The following is a 20,277-nucleotide window of genomic DNA, read 5'->3' as shown; positions in this document are numbered from 1 at the left end:
TTCTAAAAACTCCCTTAAGTTATTTTAGCTTGGTATTAATTTCCCCTTCATTCATAAAAATCTTAGACTCTGCATTTTATATTTATTAATATTACTACTCCATCATCCACCTGTCAGTTTGTCCTACTGTGGTGGTTAGTATGTTGCCCTGGTGGCGCAATGTTTAAGAGCTCGGCTGCTAACCAAAAGGTCAGTAGTTCAAATCCACTCAGCTCCCTGGAAACCCTATGGGGCAGTTCTACTCTGTCATATAGCATCTCTGTGAGTCTGAGCCAACGCAACAGCACCTAACAACAACAACCTTATGCAAGAAGCTTTGCCCTAGGTATTTCAAATACCAGCAAGGATACCCAGAGCTTCCAGACTAAGACAGACTAGGAAAAAAAGCCTGGCCATCTACTTTGAAAAAATTAGTCAATGAAAACTCACAGGAGAATACTGTCCAATATAATGCTGGTAGATGAAACTCCTAGGTTGGAAGGCACTACACAGGGCTGGAACAATGAATTCAAACACACTATCATGAGGGAGCCCTGGTGGTACAGTGGTTAAGAGCTCGGCTGGTAACCAAAAGATCAGCAGTTCAAATCCCCCAGCCACTCCTTGGAAACCCTATGGGGCAATTCTACTCTGTCCTGTAGGGTCACTATGAGTTGGAACCGACTTGACGGCACCTAACACCAACAACTACCATGGATATGGTGCAAGATCAGCAACGTTTCCCATTATGTTGTACTTAGGGTTGCCATGATTTGGAGCCAACTTGATGACAACTAACGGCAACAGCACTACTACTCCTTCTGCAGCTGCTACTAGTGTGACTACTGTTTACCGCGGCATGATGCTTCATACTTTTCAAAATTATTCTCCTTCAGTACTTAGTATGTAGAAAAGAAAATAAGAGAAACTTTTCATTTGGTTTGATCCAGTCTATGTTATATACAGAGACTGAATGCAAACTGACTGAAAAAATAAGCGAGAAGCGGTGTTGCTCTCTTTTTGTTCGGTTTCTTCGGAACAAACATTGAGGGACAAGAGAGATCCTTTTTGACCTAAATAGAGTTGGTCTGCAGAGAAATAAAAACCAACAATGTGTGCATCTGGGGAGGATGAAGACTTTCTGAAATTCTTATTTATAAAAAGCAATAAAGAGGAGGAAAAACGAGACCTGTTGGAACGGCTGGTTTGGGCTTCTTTACGTTTTGAAACTGATATATTGTATTTTCATTTTTCAGCTTCTGTTCTCTGCCATTACCATTCCATGAAGATTTTAATCTTCCTACAGGTAATGAGGTCCAGTGGTCAATGCTGAGTTTAATACCAATATGCTGCCTGGTAACATGGATGTTATAATTGACGTTTGGTCATTTTACTTTCACATGGAATAAAAGCAATGTGCAAACCAGGGACTGGATGGCCATTGTTTGTGTCAAAATCATTCAGTAAAGCAAAATAAGTTTTTTTCTACAAGTAATTTTCAGAACTGAATTCACTCCGCAGAATGGAGAATTAATCTTTTGTATATGACAATCTCATAATATAACATTTTTGTTATTGTATTTTCTTCTAATGATCAAATGAGACAGTGGGGTGAATTTAAGTAACCAAAAGATGAATAGGAAATTAATCACAACTACTGGACAGCCAGTCACCTAAAGATGAAACAAGGCATGTGGTAGACGGTCAGTGAAGAATACAGGCCATTTTCTTGATCTGTTTGTCTTTAATGTATTTTCACAACCAACAGATGTCACCTAAGGCGCTGTTACAGCTGCCTTCCCAAAGCGCAAAGTCCTGCTGAGTACTGGGCACTGCTCTTCTGCACCACTGTCCTATGTGTTTCTGTTTTAAAATCTGGTTCATTTATTTGCTTTTTCTAGACTTCCCTCATAAATGATAATCGTGTTTCTATACTTATCCATCTAACTCAGTGCACCTTTTGTATGAGAAAGGAGTCCTGGTGGAGCAGTTGTGAAGAGCCATGGCTGCTAACCAAAAGGCTGACAGTTGAGATCCACCAGCCGCTCCTTGGAAACCCCGTAGGGCAGTTCTCTGTCCTGTAGGGTCACTACGACTGCAATTGGCTCGACAGCAACAGGTTTTCTGGGTCACTTTTATACGAGATGTTTTCAGTTGCTTCATCATCCTTGTCTTTGCGTTTTCTTTCAAACCATAAAATTTACACCTGTTAACATGCATCTGGAAGTTTGTTAGCACACATTTTTCAAAGTAATTTATACAGTTTGTCTGATGAAGGGATTTCCTATATTTTGGACCTTTTTAGAATATAACTACTTATAACTATAGGTCCTTCTTCCTCTCATCTCTGTTCTCCAGTCAAACTATCATTCCTCAGTTGTTATCCAACTCTGTTTCTCAATAATGTTTCTCACCCTTGCTCCCAAACAGCTATTAGCGGAAGGTCTGAACTGCAAGCACTTTCCCACGTGAGCTTATTGCTGCCGTCGCTTGCGTTTTTTTTCCTAAACTGTCTTGTCTTTATGTTATAGCTAGGCGTTGTATCTGCCTCATTATTCTTTTTTTATTTTTATTTTTATCCTCTCATCCAGTTCTCTCTCTAGTGATTCTTTTCTTCGCCTATATAATGTATCTTTCTCTAAGCATTAAAAACAACACAGATCCATTATCATACACTTTTTTCCTTAATGTAATGCCCTTTCATCAACTGTTTACCTTTTATTTCTTTGAAAGCATGCTCAAATAATTTATATAGAACTGCTGTGTTTATATTGTAATTTTTCTTCCTTCCAGATATTTCTTTGAATCAAATGTAATGACAATATTTTAAATCCACCCAAAATATTCTTTTTAACTATATTAAAAGTCATCTTGCTCTGGAATCATTTATTGTCAATCTCCAGTCAACCTACTCTATGTAACTGGAATTTAATAATACTCATTCCACATCCACCCATTGCTTTCGAGTCGATTCCAACTCATAGCAACCCTACAGAACACAGAGAACTGCCCCATAGGGTTTCCAAGAAGGTGGATCTGAACTACCGACCTTTTGGTTATCAGCCAAACTCTTAACCACCATGCCACCAAGGTTTCCTTCTACATTTATAAAAAAAAAAAATTTTTTTTTTGAGGCCTAATTGTAAACTGTAATCTTTTAGCTTCCAAAGATTCTCTTTGAAAATAATATCCTACTGATCTTTAAAAAGTACTGACTGCTGTGATTAAATGATTAAAATTTATTTTTAATTTATTAAAACAATTAAAATATTGACATTAATTAGAAAAATGCTAGATTTTAAAAAAAGATTTTGATAAGTGAATATTCTTATTTTTATATTTAAATATTATAAAATATTTGAGAAATAAATCAATTGCATCAATCATTGATATTACCATGAGAGAAAAATGTGGTGTTTCTCACACCTAAATATGATATCTCCAATACACTTAGGTTGTTGCCTTAACATTTGGTATAGGGTTTTGGTTTTCTAGGGAGGAGCCTTGGTGGTGCATTGGTTAAGAGCTCAGCTGCTAACTGAAAGATTGGTGGTGCAAACCCACCAGCAGCTCTGCAGGAGAAAGACGTGACAGTCTGCGTCTGTAAAGATTACAGCCTTAGAAACCCTGTGGGGCAGCTCTACTCTGTCTTTCTAGGTTCGCCATGAGGCAGAAATGACTAACGGCCATGGGTTTCGTTTGGTTTTGGTGTTCTCTAAATTATTACAAGTTATTTCCAGATTTTACATGTATCTTTTTGTTGGAAAGTAGCAAAAAATTTGCCTTGTATTTCTTCTCATTAAACTTTGGAATTGGCTAAAGAATACCAAACATCTAAGTAAATTAGTTACAATGTACTTTGAAACATAAAGAATTAACATTCTAATCTCATTGTATTTTGTATTTAATTAAATATCAACCAAAAAAACCAAACAAACTGCCTTCAAGTTGATTCCAACTCATAGTGACCCTATAGGACAGAGGAGACCTGCCACGTATGGTTTCCAGGGAGCGTCTGGTGGGCTCAAACTGCCCAACTTCTGGTTAGCAGGCAAACGCTTAACCACTGCGCCACCAGGGCTAGAATAACATGTATTAAGTAAAGAATGCTCACCAAAATAAAGCTATTCACAGCTAGAGAAAAACCTTATTCAACTGGACTTAATTCTTTATAGTATACAAGTTTAATTCTAGTGATTAAATCTGTTCTTGTTAGGTGCAGCAGAGTCTATTCCGACTCAAGGTGATCGCATGAGTGCAGAGTAGAACTGCTTCGTAGGATTTTCAAGGCTGTGACTTTTGGAAGCAGATTGTCAGACTTGTCTTCCCAGGTGCCTCTGGGTGAGTTTGCCCATTTGTCCCACCCAGGTGCTCTCAAGTGATTAAATAAGTAGCCACAAATACAGATAGAAATGTTTCCACTAAATCTAAAAGATAACTGTACATTCACAACTATCCAGTATTTTATTTAAAATAATAAACCATACCATTTTCTTCCTTAGTCTCAATATAGTCTTTGCTTTCTAGACAGAAATAAAATTTTCCGTTCAGAATAGCTCATAAAACTTCTTGTCTTTGTAATCAAGTTAAAACTAGAGGAAACGACTTGACTCCATCAGCAGGATACCATTTTATTAAATTCAATCAAATGTTCTATTTACACACTTCAATCCTCAATAAAAATCCAATTTTATTATTTGAAACCTATAATCTTCAGTGAAATTGAATAAGTGTATTTCACCAAAGCTGAAGTGCTCTGTTATATTAATCAGCTAGACGAGATTTTATGAAAAGGTGGAAGGGGTGGAGTAAAGAACTCATTGGTGACGGTCTGCCTTTTGCTAAACTGTTTCCATCCTCTATTTGAAGTTAATCAATTTCTAGATTTTGTCAAAATTTTGATTAGGTAAATATTACACAGTGAAATGAGAATGTTTGCATTTTAATCTAGTTTTTTTCTTTTTTTTTTAATTCCACATGGAGAGTTTTACCTTGAACACAGTAAGAGAATACTGATATTTTAGTACAGAATTCCAACTATATAGCTTATGAAAGGACGGGTATTATCTGCTTAGAAATTCTAAGAAAAGACAAAGCACAAATTGTGGTAAAATATAATTAATAAAAGAAGCTACCTAGTTTCAGCGCTCCGGAATCACCTTAAGTATGCCATGGGATAAGTAAGTCTCAGTAAGTTCAACCCACAAAGGCATCAATTCAGAGCTACAGCTGTACCCCACGTGACTCTCCTTTACACTCTCACATCATCTCTGAAAGTCTCTATGGATTTACTCTTAGAAAACTTACTGGGACTCTTTCTACTTTATCAATAAAAAAAGAGCAGAGCAAATAACACTGGATTATGAGTCAGCTGCCCTGTTTATAGCCATGGATTCAGAGTTAACTGTCTGTGCAGCTTTGAGCACATGATTTAAACTCTCTGAACCTCACCAAGATGCTCCCAGGGGGGTCATGCTCTCACCTCTCACCTGTGGCACAAAGAGCCAATTGATAGGACACGCTTCACACATTCCACTTCTTTACACACTGATCCAGGCAGCTAGTTCTAAGCTGTGGAAGACAGCATTTTTCACTTTTTCAACTATTTCAATACTTTTTCACCTACTGCCATTCTAAGACTGGGTAAGTCTTAAGGCTGTTTCCATTTTCAACATTCTGGGACTCTAAATACCCCGAAACAATTAATTGCTGGTATGAACACCCACATGGGTTCCAAGGCTTCCCAGCTCTCTAGATAATCCTAGTGCTGTTATGAATGTCTTCTGGTTCTTCTTTGGTCAGTGTCCCTTAATCTGGCAGACTTGGTTAGATTCTGATTAATAAAGCTGAAATTTATTAAAGAATATATACTCACACATACAGATACACATATCTATTCTATAATGTATAGCATTCATGTATATATGTATATATTCATCTCCAGTTTGAAATAAATCTGAGTATTTAGGATTTTTTTTATAAATGCAGGAGTATTTATTTCAACCGGCAGTAAATGATAGCTTGACAGTGTTTACAAATGGTATGCAATCGAAGGAAGAGTTTTGTAATAAGGCAGCTTTGGCTTTGAGAAATGTTTGTTGGAGACAGCTATTAATCTATACAGTAGAATCATAGAGATGTTACTCTGAACTCACTCAATCCCCTTGAAGATTCATCTGTCACTCAACTATCTTTAAAACAGAAAGCAAATGTGATATATGTGATATCCAAATAAATGAGTCTCCTTCCATATACTATAATTTAGGATTAGCAAAATGTTGTTACTATTGGTAGCTGCCATTGAATCGGTCCCCAACTCATGGAGATTCCCATGTACAACAGCACAAAACTGCCTGGTCCTGCACCATTCCCACGGCTGGTTGTGGATCTGACCAATGTGATCCATAAGGCTTCCATTCACTGATTTTTGGAAGCAGATCACCAGGCCTTTTTTTCCTGCTCCTTCTTAGACTGGAAGCTACACTGAAACCTGTTTACCATCACAGCAACATGTAAGCTTCCGACAGGTGGCGGCTGTGATTAAGGTGCATCGGCCGGGAGTCAAACCTGGGTCTCCCACATAAAAGAATGCTACAACTAAACCGCCAGCGGCCCCTCAGCAATGTGTGCTAAGTATTAAAGTGTGTATTTTGTTATATTTAATCGGTTTATCAAGCACTATGCTACAGTCAAAAGAAACAACAAACCTGGAATTAAAAGACAATGATTCGAATCATGTTGTTCATTAAATGAGGTAATGAATTTAAAATTTCATTTACTTTTCTAAATGTAAAATTGTACAATTATGTTAATTATTATTACAAAAAATAAATCTAGTAAAAATGATAGTCATTTTCCAGTGAGAATTTAAAATAAAAAAGATCACAAAAATATGGTTCTTATATCTAAAAAGGGACCTGGTTGCTCTGCTCTGTGTTTCCCTTATTTTTACTCCAGATGTTAAAAAGCCACTAAATTAAAATAGGATTTAATGTAAGTATGTTTTGTTCCCTCCTTAGGGCAGGAAGTTTACAGGATGTTTGGCTGTAAAGCCACAAGACTGATCTATGTGATACTTCTCAATACTTAAGTGTATGGCCCATAATAATTGATACAGGGTGAAAATGAATTGTTAAAAATAATAATGTTCCGTGATAAGAAATCTGGCTTTCTTTCCTTTAAAGAAAGCTGTGATATTTCGTTTGAAATTAAATTTTTATAATTGCTCTCCCCATGCCTCTTTGTAACACCTACATTGGTGCCTTTGCCAACCTTTTCAATTTTGTCTTCTTTATTCCATTTAAGACAAAAAACATAATTATAGAAGAGAATGTCACAAAAATTCCAACAAAAACAAATAGTTATAAAAAAGTTAATCATACTCTAAAATTCTTATTACCTAAAATAGAGGCATTATGATTATATATATGTGTGTGAGTATACATACTATAACACTATGCATAATTATATGTATAATGTTATAATACAAACGGCGGCCTTTTGGTTGGCAGCCAAGCTCTTAACCACTGTGCCACCAGGGCCCCATATGCCCACACACATATATATATAATCTGTATATATAATATATATAGCATCATATAATTTTATATTATATACTATATGTTTTTTTTATAATATATACACTTATATGTGCATATATAATTATATGTGTCTATATGGGTTTTCTGGGTTATATATATAATTATAACATTATATACACGTATATATTAGAGACTTGGAACACAAACATAAGAGTGTTTGTTTTGGTAAATTAGCAAATTAACAAAATGATGAGAATAAATGATGGGGATGTCATCCTGATGTCAGGTGGATCCTGGCTGAAAGCAGAGAGTAACAGACAAATGTTAAGCTGTGTTTTATTGACTATGAAAGGCATTCGACTGTGTGGATTATAACAAATTATGGATAACATTGCAAAGAACGGGAATTCCAGAACATTTAATTACGCTCGTACGGAACCTGTCCATAGATCAAGAGGCAGTCATTCTAACAGAACAAGTGGATATTGCATGGTTTAAAACCAGAAAAGGCACGCATTAGGGTTGTATACTTTCACCATACTTATTCAATCTATACACTGAGCAAATAATCCGAGATGCTGGATTATATGAAGAAGAATGCAGCATCAGGATTGGAGGAAGACTACCTAACAACTTGTGATAAGCAGATGACACGACCTTCCTTGCTGAAAGTAAAAAGGATTTGAAGCACTTACCGATGAAGATCAAAGACCACAGTATGGATTACACCTCAACATGAAGAAAACAAAAATCCTCACAACTGGTCCAATAAGTAACATCATGATAAATGGAAAAAAGATTGCAGTTGTCAAGGACTTCATTTTACTTGGATCTACAATCAACTCCCATGATAGCAGCAGTCAAGAAAGCAAACAATGGACATGTTGCATCGGGCAAATCTGCTGCAAAAGACTTCTTTAAAGTGTTAAAAAGCAAAGAAGTCATTTTGAGAACTAAGGTGTGCTTGACCCAAGCCAGGGTATTTTCATTTGCCTCATATGCATGTGAAAGCTAGACAATGAATAAGGAAGAACAAGGAAGAACTGATGCTTCCGAATTACACTTTTGGTGAAGAATATTGAATACACCATGGACTGCCAAAAGAACAAACAAATCTGTCTTGGAAAAAGTACAGCCAGAATGCTCCTTAGAAGCAAGGATGGCCAGACACTGTCTCACATGCTTTGGACATGTTATCAGGAAGGACCAGTCCCTGGAGAAGGACATCGTACTTGGTCAAGAAGAGGGTCAGCAGAAAAAGAGGAAGATTCTCAAGGAGATGCATTGACACAGTTGCTGCAACAATGAGCTCAAACATAGCAACAGTTGTGAGGATGGGTCAAGAACAGGAAGTGTTTCGTTCTGTTGTACACAGGGTTGCTATGAGTTGGCAGCAATTCGATAGCGCCTGACAACAACAAAAATAAATCTGCAAAGGAAAAATCAAATAAGGTGTATTTTTTTGAAATTATTTTAATTTCATTTTAGTTATATGATAGCTATACAGATTTCCCCTGCTATCCCAAATTAAAACGTTCATATGAAAGAAATCTTTCATAAGCTAAAATAGCATTAAAGCAAAGAAGCAATTATCATTAACTTATATGGCAAAAATTTTTGAGCATGCGCAGACCCAAAAAATAATCTACCAAATCATACCAAATAACATAAAACCTAACATAACACTAACATATAGTAAAAGCTGAGGTGCTGAATGTAGTGTCTGGGGAAGGAGCTTGGAGACTCCACTCTCGCTGCTCAGAGTACATGCTGTCTTTAATGGGTCACTGCAAAACAAATGCTACGCACAATTTTTGCGTTTCTCCTTTTCATCTTCAGATTTGTATGTCTTTTGCAAAAGTGAAGTGGTGTAAAGCAAACTTTTGGCAAGTGGGGGATACCTATACTTGCTTAAAAAAAAACTAAATTTTTTTTTCGTACTTTTAAATTGTAAATAGACATTTCCAAATATATCTTTTAAGATATAAGTTTTCAAAAAGGTTATTCAAGTTGATACAACACTTTATACATCAGCACAGAGTTCCATTAACAATTTTAAAGTCATAACTTAACATGGAAACTACCGAAAACTTGAACCGCTATGCTCTTACAGACTTTTCATATCATGACAAAATATAAACAGACATTTGTCAGTGAAACTTTCACATGCCTGTAATTTACTGCATCCCTAATACAAAAAATAGTAAAAAAAGATACTTTTTTTTTTTTTTAAATTTTAAGAATAACTCTTCAGGCATATACTATTTTTAAGCTTCACAATATACCCACCAGGGTAGTGGAGAAAAAAAACAAATCCCTGCTTTGACTGGTGTTTATGGGTAAAGTATGTAATTTCTTTTGCTAACCACTGCTGTTGAGTAGATTCCAACTCACAGTGACCCCATAGGATTTCCAAGGCTGTGTAAATCTTTATGGAAGCAGACTGTCACATCTTTCTCCCACGGAGCAGCTGGTTCTGGGTTCAAACAGCAGACCTTTTGGTTAGCAGCCTAGAGCTTTAACCACGGTCTCCAGGGCTTAAAGTGTCAAAATTCCTTGGTAGAGGTACTGGGGAAACTTCGTTAGAAATAATAAGTGTCTGCCCCAAAGCATAGAGCAATATGAATTTTTTTAATAATATCACTTTATGTACATTTAGATACACTATCTAAAGTGCTTTCTCTGTTCCCAAGGTGTTTAGCTTGACATTGTTTTTTAAAAACAATATTATTTCATGTACGTGTAGATTTTTGTACCATCAACCCAACCGTGACTTCACACGCACCGTTCCTTTTAGTCCTTTCCAAACTGTGACATAGGGAGGATTTCAGCTACTATCCTCATTAAAACAAGAGGAAGTAGATACAGAGGGAGGTTCAGTGACTTGGCCAACACCACAGATCCATGGGGGACCAAAAATCTTTTCCCTCTCCATGCTTCCTGTCCTCCCCGCTTTCCTCTTTCCCTACCTTCCTTCATCACTAAATAACTATTCATGCATTTGGCACCTGTGCCAGGTGTTATGGGATGCATAGAAAAATGAAAGCCTCAAGAAAATTACTTGATCTGTTGCCTATTCCTCTTTCGCAGGTGAAATAAAGCATCTGAAAAGGAGGGAGTTAATACTCCCACCCCCTGGCTAATTAACAACCTGACTGACCAGTCTCAAACAAAAGAAACATGATTTTAATAAGTACGAAAATTATAATAAAAATAATAAACCATCTAGATATAATGGTTGATAAAATCTTATGCATAACATTAACCTTACTTTGTTAAGTTTGTATGCATAGGAATTTGTCTTTAAGTTTATAAATGAGATAGTTGTTTATATACTTTGAGTGATGTGACAATGGGTAAGTTTTAAAATAAACCTAAATTGATTAAGTTTGAAACAGTACCTACTTTATGGAAAATTCCCTATATAGGCTAAAAAAAAAAAAAAAATTAATTTTTTTTTAGGCTAAGAAAATTGCTATGCATATCTATAGCTGTTGTTGTTATTGTTAGGTGCTATCAGGTCGGTTCTGACTCATAGTGAACCTATAGGACAGAGTAGAACTTCCCCATAGGTTTTCCAAGGGGCGACTGGTGGACATGAACTGCAGATCTTTTGGTTAGCAGCTGAGTTCTTAACTACTGTGCCACCAGGGCTCCATATATATATATATATATATATATATATATATATATATACACACACATTATTGTATACTATTTTTCAAAATAACCACTTTCCTTTCTGGCATAGTTTCTTTAATTTAGAATATGGCCTTTATCAATAAAGAAGGCTGTTAAAATGCAATAACACACCTTACCGAACAAATTTATTTAAAATGGTATTATCTGTTATTTGTCTTACTTCATATTGCCAGTTTCCACTGAGTGCTAATAAGTGCTTGCCACTGAAGAGGTTTACATTTAACATCTGTCACCAGCACAGAGCAAGCACCTACAGGGAACCGTCAGAGACACTGTTATTCGCCTTTGTAACACCCTGGATCTGTCTCACATCATTTACATACAGATAGTTACAGGCATTCATCATTTCATTATGCTGAAGCCTTCACTATTCTGATGTATAATGTCTCTTTAATGAGCCTCAAAAAATACAATATTCCTTGATTTATGACTGCTTAACTGAAAAATTATACAAATTGACAAAAAAAACCCTCATAATGTATTTTCATTTTTCCTTCACATTACACTTATATTTAACAGTAACTCATGAGTTAAGATTGTGCTTCTTTGACAAAAGAAAAGATCACATTTTGACTTACCATGTTTTAGCACCACTGCAGGCTTATATGCACATTTAAAGCTGTATAATAAAACTGTGCTGATGCGAAAAAGTAGCAAATTAAAATTGATTATCCTTCTCCCCATGAAAAATTGCATATTGGACAACAACTTTGACAAGGCTTCTTTAAGTTATAGTGACTATTACAGAATTCATTACATAATATTTATTTTTCCCTATTGAAAGTAAATATGAAGAACCTTGATACCAGAGAGAGCTCCATCTAGCAACAAAGACAGAGTCAGGAAAGAGAAGAATCCAGTGGAGTAAATCTGAAATGGGAACTGAGGCCTGGAAAGAGGTAGAAGTTGTTTCTTTCTCTCACTTGCTTAATTACATACCCCTCTTGTGACGCCAGGCCCAAGAAGGTGTTACCAGCCTTGTTTCTTATTCTCTTAAAAGCTATGCCATTGAAGGTGATGAAAGGTGTCCTATTCATTAAATGAAAGCCATTTCCCAAAGAAACTGGTTGAGCCCCCAACAGGCAACTGTTCCAAAGAGGTATAAATTGTTCATGTGCTGCCAACTTTTACAAAAGTAAGAAGCTTTTGAATAGAGGGTAAATCACATCAGAACAAGTACGATAGACAATTAAGAATGAAGCCTGATCTTGATTCATAGAAAAGCTCAGAAATCAACATGACTAAGGAATACAGAAGTAGAACAAAATTTAGTAGCTGTCATCCTCAGATTTGATTTAGCTTCCCTTAAGGTTTTTTTTTTTTTTTTTTTTTTAAGGTTAGCTTTCATTCAACAAATCTGAGATTATTTGTAGCTTTAAATTGCTAAGAAGAAAAGGAAACCAGGCTATGTTAACCCAGAATCACCAGAAGAAGGATGGTACCAGTTAAATGAGAGTAAGCACAGGACTGCTCCCATTTAGAAACAAGTGATAGGATTGCATATACCCAGTGCCCAATGCCGTCACGACCCTACAGGACAGAGTGGAACTGCCCTATAAAGTTTCCAAGGATTGCATATACAAACCCTTAAAGGAAATATGACATATATACACACATTCTGTAGGAAAATGCCCATTTACAAAATGTACACAAGACAAAATATTTCTATTACTTTAACATTATCTTTTTATTCATTAGCTTGATTAGTGCCTTTTTCCCCAAACTCACTATAGGTTACTTCTGGTTATATCTAAAAATGTGACACACCCACAGAGAAAATATAATAAGCCAAGTTGAGAGGACAATATAAAGAATGTCATTTCTGGCTCTTCTAATCTTCTTAAATAGAAGAATTCTAAAAAATATTTAAAATTATTTAGCATCATTCAAAAAAAAAAAATTTCTAACTTCCTTTAGCAACTACCTAGAACGGGACATGATTCTTTCACTGCTCTTTGTCCCTCAGAGTTGTTTCAGGCAGCCTTCTATCATCACTTAAAGGGCCATATTAGGTTGTTACTTCCTGTGCTCAAGAAAGAATACACACGTCACACTTGACATTTGCGTGATATATTGCCACCTCACCTACAGACAATAAGATGTACTACACAGCATGCATCTACAAATATTCCCAAACGCCTTTGTATCTAACAGATGTTAATATTTTTAGGCCAAAGGAGGTCCTATTTCCAAACATCTTTCAATCTACCAGATGTATATTTATTATTTTAGGCCAAAAAGAGTTCTAAATATTTTAGCTTTGTTTTATTTCAAGAAAAAGGATAACTGCTAAAGTCACTGAGATAACAAGGTATTGTCTGGTTAAGAATCATATTCACAAACTTGCCTAGAGAAATATCAGTCATTTCCCCTTCATTCCAGTTTCCAAGGACATGCTCACCTTTAGGCCTCTTCATCTATGAGGCCAACCGATTCACTCCAAATAAAAATAATAGCAAACACTACACTGAATTCTTACTTTAAATCATTTTTATATACATTATAACATCTAATCCTCACAACCCTCAATGTGATGGATTGACACATTGGCTGCAACAATGGGATCAAGCACAGCAATGATTGTGTGGATGGCAGTGTTTTGTTCTGTTGTACATAGATAGGGTCAGTATGAGTCCAAACCGACTCAACCACATCTAACAATCCTCATAATTAACCCTCTTGGAGTGATACTATTTTCATACACATTTTAGAGACGAGGAAGCTGAAGTATTGTGAGATTGACTGACATTGCCAAAGCCACATAGTGATCAAGTGGTCAGCAGGCACTCAAGCCCATGGCTCCTGATCACAGAGCCCTGCTCTCAACTATTGTATATACCTCCTCTGGTGCAGCCCATCTTTCAAATGTCCTGGGAATTGAATCTTCAGTCTTATACACGTATCTACCAACTATCTCCAACTTCTTTCTTTTTCCTGAAACCTTCTAAATATCAGGTCTCTCCCATTAAAATGGAAAAAAAAAAAGTTACTAAACAAATAATCAACAAGCTAAAGAAATCCTCCCTTGATTTCATATTCTCTTCTAGTTTCTGTCAAATTTCTCTTCTTCCCTTCTCATCCAAACAGTTTCTGCTCTATCACTGTCTATTCTCTCCTCAGTCCCAGCACCATCTGGCCTCCCCATCACTCTACTGAGTCTGCCCTTGCTAACACAGTAAACCTCTAACCTACTAGGAATTAGCTGCAGAGATAACAGCCTGTTATCCTTCAAAGCTGAGTTTTGGCACCACTCCTTTGGCCACTTCCCCTACTAAGCCCAGTGGCTCTTTTCAGTTGCCTCCCAACATTTTATGCATATCTCTAGCCTTCAGGTATTTTTAAACAAAAGAACAGTATTTAAGTGCACGGCCTCTGGACTCAGCTTATCCATTTACCAGTAGGCAGGTTACTCACTCTCTCCTGATTTCCTCTCTGTTCTCTCATGGCTCAAGTGGAAGAAAACCATAATACATAAGTAACAGAGTAACTGTAAGGATTCTAAATAAAGCATTTTGAGCAAGCCTGGCATATATTAAACACTCTACAATGTTGTTAGAATATTGTTACAATATTGTTTATATATATATATTTTTTTAATTCTGTAATCTCCAATAGACACTAAGCTCCTTGAGGGTGGGTGTTTCTCTTAATATCACTACACTTCACACCAAGTATTGAGCAATAGATTCTATAAATTTAAATTGATTCAATAAGATGATGTGACTCAGTAAAAAAAGAACAATTTTATTGTATTCGACTCCTGATTTAAACTCAAGAGGAAGTAAGCATGTATGATGACCACAGAGGAGAGGAAAGGTAGAGAGAAAGCAAAAGAGAAGACAATATTTGCAGGTCCCATTCTACAGGATGATATGTATGGTCTTTTGAGTGGTTCCATGATTTAGAATCTGGATGTTCTTAGAAGAGATTTTACAAATTTTTAATACGATTTATTAATTTAAAAATTAACATGTGGACCAGGGAGTCAATGTGACCTGAAGGCACAGTTAGGTACAACGCCTCCTCATCTGAAAATCAAGAACACATTTTCTAATTTCCATAGAACTATTTTTTTATGTACTTTGTAAGCTTCAGTATGGAAATATACTAAGTTATATAATATTCTGTTTCTTCGTTCTCTTTTTAAAGTTAGTGTTGTCAATGTCACAAAAGCATACCTCATGTTGATACTCCAAACTTCAGCAGTTGGAGAGAAAAATTAGAAGAACAGAAGAGGAAATATATGTTTTTCAGTCACATAAGTACCAAGCATCAAGTTCTTCAAGTTTCTAAATATACGTGTTTCAGAAGTGAAGGCTAAAGATTTAAGAATAGGTATTTCTCTATCAGGAAACCCTGGTGGTGGAATGGTTAAGTGCTACGGCTGTTAACCCAGAGGTCGGCAGTTCAAATCCACGAGGTGCTCCATGGAAACTCTATGTGGCAGTTCTAGTCAGTCTTATAGAGTCGCTATGAGCCAGAATTGACTCGACTGCAGCGGGTTTTTTTTTTTTTTTTTGGATCTCTTTATCAACCGGTGTCCTGGCGACTCAATGGTTAAGCACTGGGTTGCCAGGCAAAAAGTTTTCAATTCAAACCCATGAGACCTGGTGATCTGCTCACATGACGATCACAGCCTAGGAAACCCTATGGGGCAGTTCTATTCTGTCCTATAGGGTTGTTATGAGTTGGAATCAACTATATAGCACATAACAACAACATCTGTCACCATAGATTTGAAATTGTCTAGATTTAGAGAGTGAAAGAGTAGATATATTGGCCAAGTTTAAAATCACTTTTCATTGAAAAGGTGTAAGAATGAGTACCCACAAGCAAGGAGAAAGGAGACACGCGCTCAACAAGAGCTCTAATTCCTCAGTGAGGAACAGTAATAATGGACACCTTTCTAAAAGAAGGGGCATCAGCCTTAGAAGTGCTGGTGGTCTTGTGAGGTAAGCAAGAGAATTATTATTCTCATCTTACAGAGAAGGAAAGGGATGAAGCTTAGAAGTGATCTCGGTCTTCTGAAACTTAGTATAACATTTCCTACCACAATGCAATTAGTGGTTACTTCATGAGGCTAATTTCTGAGTCTAAAATAGTTAAATCAAAGAGGGGAAATCAACGAATTCATTTCTGAGAGTAGATAATCTCTGAAACTCATCTTTGCTTCTTAGACCTTTCCATATGATGTTTCAATTTCTACTGTTTGAGGCTATGCCTCAAATGGTAATTCTTCATATTTTTTAAAGAAAGAAATACAAATATCACTGGAAAGAAGCTGAAACTTGCAGCTTAATAACTGAAACACACCTTGTAGATCTTCCAACTAAAACTCTCCTAAGTGTATTCCTTCTATAATAAGAGCTAAATTGTAAAATATCACAATGAAATCACCCCTAAATATGAATAAGACCACCATCTTCCTTTAGACCTTAAATAATATGAAAGATCTTAGTAAGATTTATAAAGGAAGACTAAGCTAGTGTTTATCATCACGTTGTTAATTTAAATGAATATCTTCCTCTAAGTTTGTAAATGATGTAGTTCTCTTACAAAGTACTATTCCGATGATTGTTATTAGTATTGGCCATATTAACATTTACCTGAATCCCACAATCCTGGAAACCAGTCAAGGTTAAGAAATCTCCCCACCCTTTTGTATTAAGGAAAATAGCTTACTGCAAAGAGCCACCTTCCATTGACAAGGATGACCCTTGGTTACTTATGAGGGCCACACACAGATCTTTCAAATCCCATTCTTTGTCTCATGCATGAGCTGAACTGCTTGTCTCCACTGATCAATAAGAACCAATTGCTTGTGCAACAAACTTTGGTTAGCTTCTCTCCTTCCCCAAGTTCCCGAACATTGCTCTGCCCTCATCCTGAGCCAATACACAACTCTTACTTAAGGACCTTTTTCAGAGAGCAGGCAGGCCTTAACATAAAACCTTTTCTGATTTACTATCCAGTCACACCACCCTTTCACCCACTTCCTGACACCTGGTTCTTTCTAGCCTTGTTTACTTTCATCTCTATAAAAGAAAATCTCTTTTTGCCTAGCTCTTGAGATACTTGCAGATTTCTGATATTGGAGCATTCTCCACATTGCAATGTCTTTCTTTCTGAATAAACCTCTTCTTAGCAAAATCTGGATTTGATTTTTATTTGAAATTATTATCATGCATATGGAACACTACAAATGTCTTTTAACATTAGACCAAAGGATAAAAGTTACTGATTCCAAAAGTTTGATTTATCACCTAGTGGGCTATTCATGAGGAGCCCTGGTGGCTCAGTGGTTAAAGTACTTGGCTGATAACCAGAGATTGGTGGTTTGAATTTACCAGCCACTCTGCCTGAGAAAGCTGTGGCAGTTTACAGCCTTGGAAACCGTATGGGGCAGTTTTACTCTTTTTTTTTTTTTATACGGTTACTATGAGTTGGAATCAACACAAGGACAGTGGATTTGGGCTATTCATATCTTCAATGTTAAGTCAGACACTTAAATTGTTTGGTCCAATGTTAAAGCTTTTCTTCCTTAGCAAAACTATTTAAAGCATTATAAAAGTATCTGCCAAATAGAACAACATTGAAATGTACAAAAGCTAATGTTGAATAAATGTTAAATAGCTGTACTTGAGGGGGGTGGGAAACGAACCCTGCTTTTATTGAGCAAACTTCACAATAAAATATCTTATATATTAAACCACTAGAAGACTTGACACATTTCTCTTAAAAAAAAAAAAAAAAGAAATAATCCTACACGAGATGTCTTATCTTGGTGCAGTTCTATGTACTCATCCTTGCAATCATGGTTATTGAAAAAAGCATACTTACATGTGTGCACTGGTGCAGTGACATAGTAAAGTGATTAGCTCAAAGGAAAATTGTATAGACTGAACATTGTATTAAACAACATGAAATGTGTTAAATAAACTGTATGGGTTCCAACATCACTCAGTCTTAAATGTCACTGAAAATGAACATGAAAATTTGTATTTAACGATATGGTCTTGATAAAAAAAAACCTGGTCTACTTTAGTAGAAGGTGAATACTTTTAAAGCAATTAACAAATATCTGTCAGTCACAAGTCACCAACAATACTCATTAAAAATAATTTTACTTCATTGAAAATAGTCTGTGTACTACATGTAAATATGTACCTCCATGGAAATTTGTCTGTGATTCTAAATGAGAAATATTATATTATAGTAGACATATTTAAAATCACTGGCTTTGAATTCCTTCTTAAGTAGAACAAGTAACGCTTACATTTAATAAGTCTGATTTTGTCTTCAGTGCCAGTTTGGCTTTAAATAGATGCCATTACTCAGGCATATTGTGAACACATATTTTTGGAGACAATGAAAGAGTAAAAACGGTAACATTGAACCAAGGAAAACAAGTCTTAAAAATGACTCTGAAGCCTTTACTTACCTATTTAAATACTGAATTATATCCATTGCTCCAAGTCTTGGAAATAGGTTAAATATTATCACAAATAGAAATTTCAAAATCTGAATGGAATATTTAAGTTATCACTACATTATATAAAGTAAAATATTTATGGAATTATGAATCAACTAATGAAATTAAAATTGCTTCTTTCACAAGGACTTTTGCAAAATGCGTGTGCTCTGTTTTCAGGGAAAAATGTTATAAGCCATAAGATGTTAAAAAGGATCTTTCATCATCTGAATAACTTCTCTGATTAATAAAATATGTCAGGTACATAAAACATATTTGATTGCATCCTGGGTGATATCCAACATACATAACCATCTGTAGAGCACAGCCCTGACCAATCGGAAGACCATGCTGGGCACTGGCTTAGCATCAGCTGAGATAATGACATCAATTTCAAAACCTAAAGAAAATGTGCATGTCTGAAGACTTTGCTATTAACCACAGTCTTCTGTGAATTTCCTGCAGATATGATACTTTCTCTGTAATCCACAAGACTATCAAAAGACCTTGCCACCAAAGAAATACAACCAACCTTTAGTCTACCAGCAAAACGATGATTAAATTCAATTTCTTTACCAATCATAATAGCACTTAGTCCAGAATTAAAATGGAAGCACTATGGAATATTAAGTTCAAAATCTATTTCTTCAATTATATGGCAAAATCAATCTCTCAGTTCAGCTTATGAGGTGTATCATTTCTTTATGAATACAGTAGTTTTGCATGATTAAATCACAGATGCTAAGAGTAAAGGACATGTGATATCTTAATTAGTTGTGTCTCAGCTTAACAGGCTGAGCATTCTATTAAATGAACCTGGTGCTATAATCATTTAAATTCCAATAGGTTCAAAAATACTACAAAAATGTCATCAGCCTGCTTTGTAAATTTTATTCCATTGTTTTTCTGATCCTATACCTTGCAATGCATTGATTATTTATAGTAAGGCTGTCTTTCTCCCCAGCATAGTTCTGACATTATTTCACTGTCTTATCAGAAACCTGTTTCACTCGGAAATACATTTTGGCAAATACCATGGCACTGTAAACAACTGTGGTTTTTCCCTCAGTGAACTTGGTTTATAGCAAATACTCTATATAAAATAATAAAAGTTTATATTAATACCTATATTTGATATGCTATATGATATATCACCAGATGGGATGCACAGGTATCACAGCAAATATATGTACGGAAAGAGAAGATGGAAAAGCTCAGTATCATCAGTCAGAACATAGCCTAGGGAATGACTGTGAAACAGGTTATCAATTGGTCAAATGCAAGTTCAAGTTGAAGCTGAAGAAAATTAAAACAACTCTACAAGAGCCAAAGTACAACGGACCATCTCAAGAATAGACTTGATTTGATACATTGAACACTAATGAATAAAGACCAGACAAGCTGTGGGATAATATCAAGGGCATCATAAGTGAAGAAAGCAAAAGGTCATTAAAAAGACAGGTAAGAAACAAAAGACCAAAATGGATGACAGAATAGATTCTGAAACTTGCTCTTGAACATAGGTAGAGTAGCTAACGTGAAATGAAAAAATGATAAAGTAAAAGAGCTGAACAGGAAATTTCA

At 35.8% G+C, this 20,277-nt stretch overlaps 1 long non-coding RNA gene across 1 annotated transcript in view; it reads right to left on the bottom strand.

Moving 5' to 3' along the window:
* Nucleotides 1–5,529: 5,529 nt before the first annotated feature.
* LOC126064555 (uncharacterized) overlaps nt 5,530–20,277 on the bottom strand; it is a 135,300-nt gene continuing 120,552 nt past the window's right edge. The window contains exon 3 of the long non-coding RNA XR_007514575.1: nt 5,530–5,550. This is a non-coding gene — a long non-coding RNA (uncharacterized LOC126064555). The remainder of the gene's footprint in view (nt 5,551–20,277) is intronic.

This window comes from Elephas maximus, chromosome 21 (assembly GCF_024166365.1).
Source record: "Elephas maximus indicus isolate mEleMax1 chromosome 21, mEleMax1 primary haplotype, whole genome shotgun sequence".
NCBI lineage: Eukaryota > Metazoa > Chordata > Mammalia > Proboscidea > Elephantidae > Elephas > Elephas maximus.
This window is presented reverse-complemented; position numbering and strand designations above follow the sequence as displayed.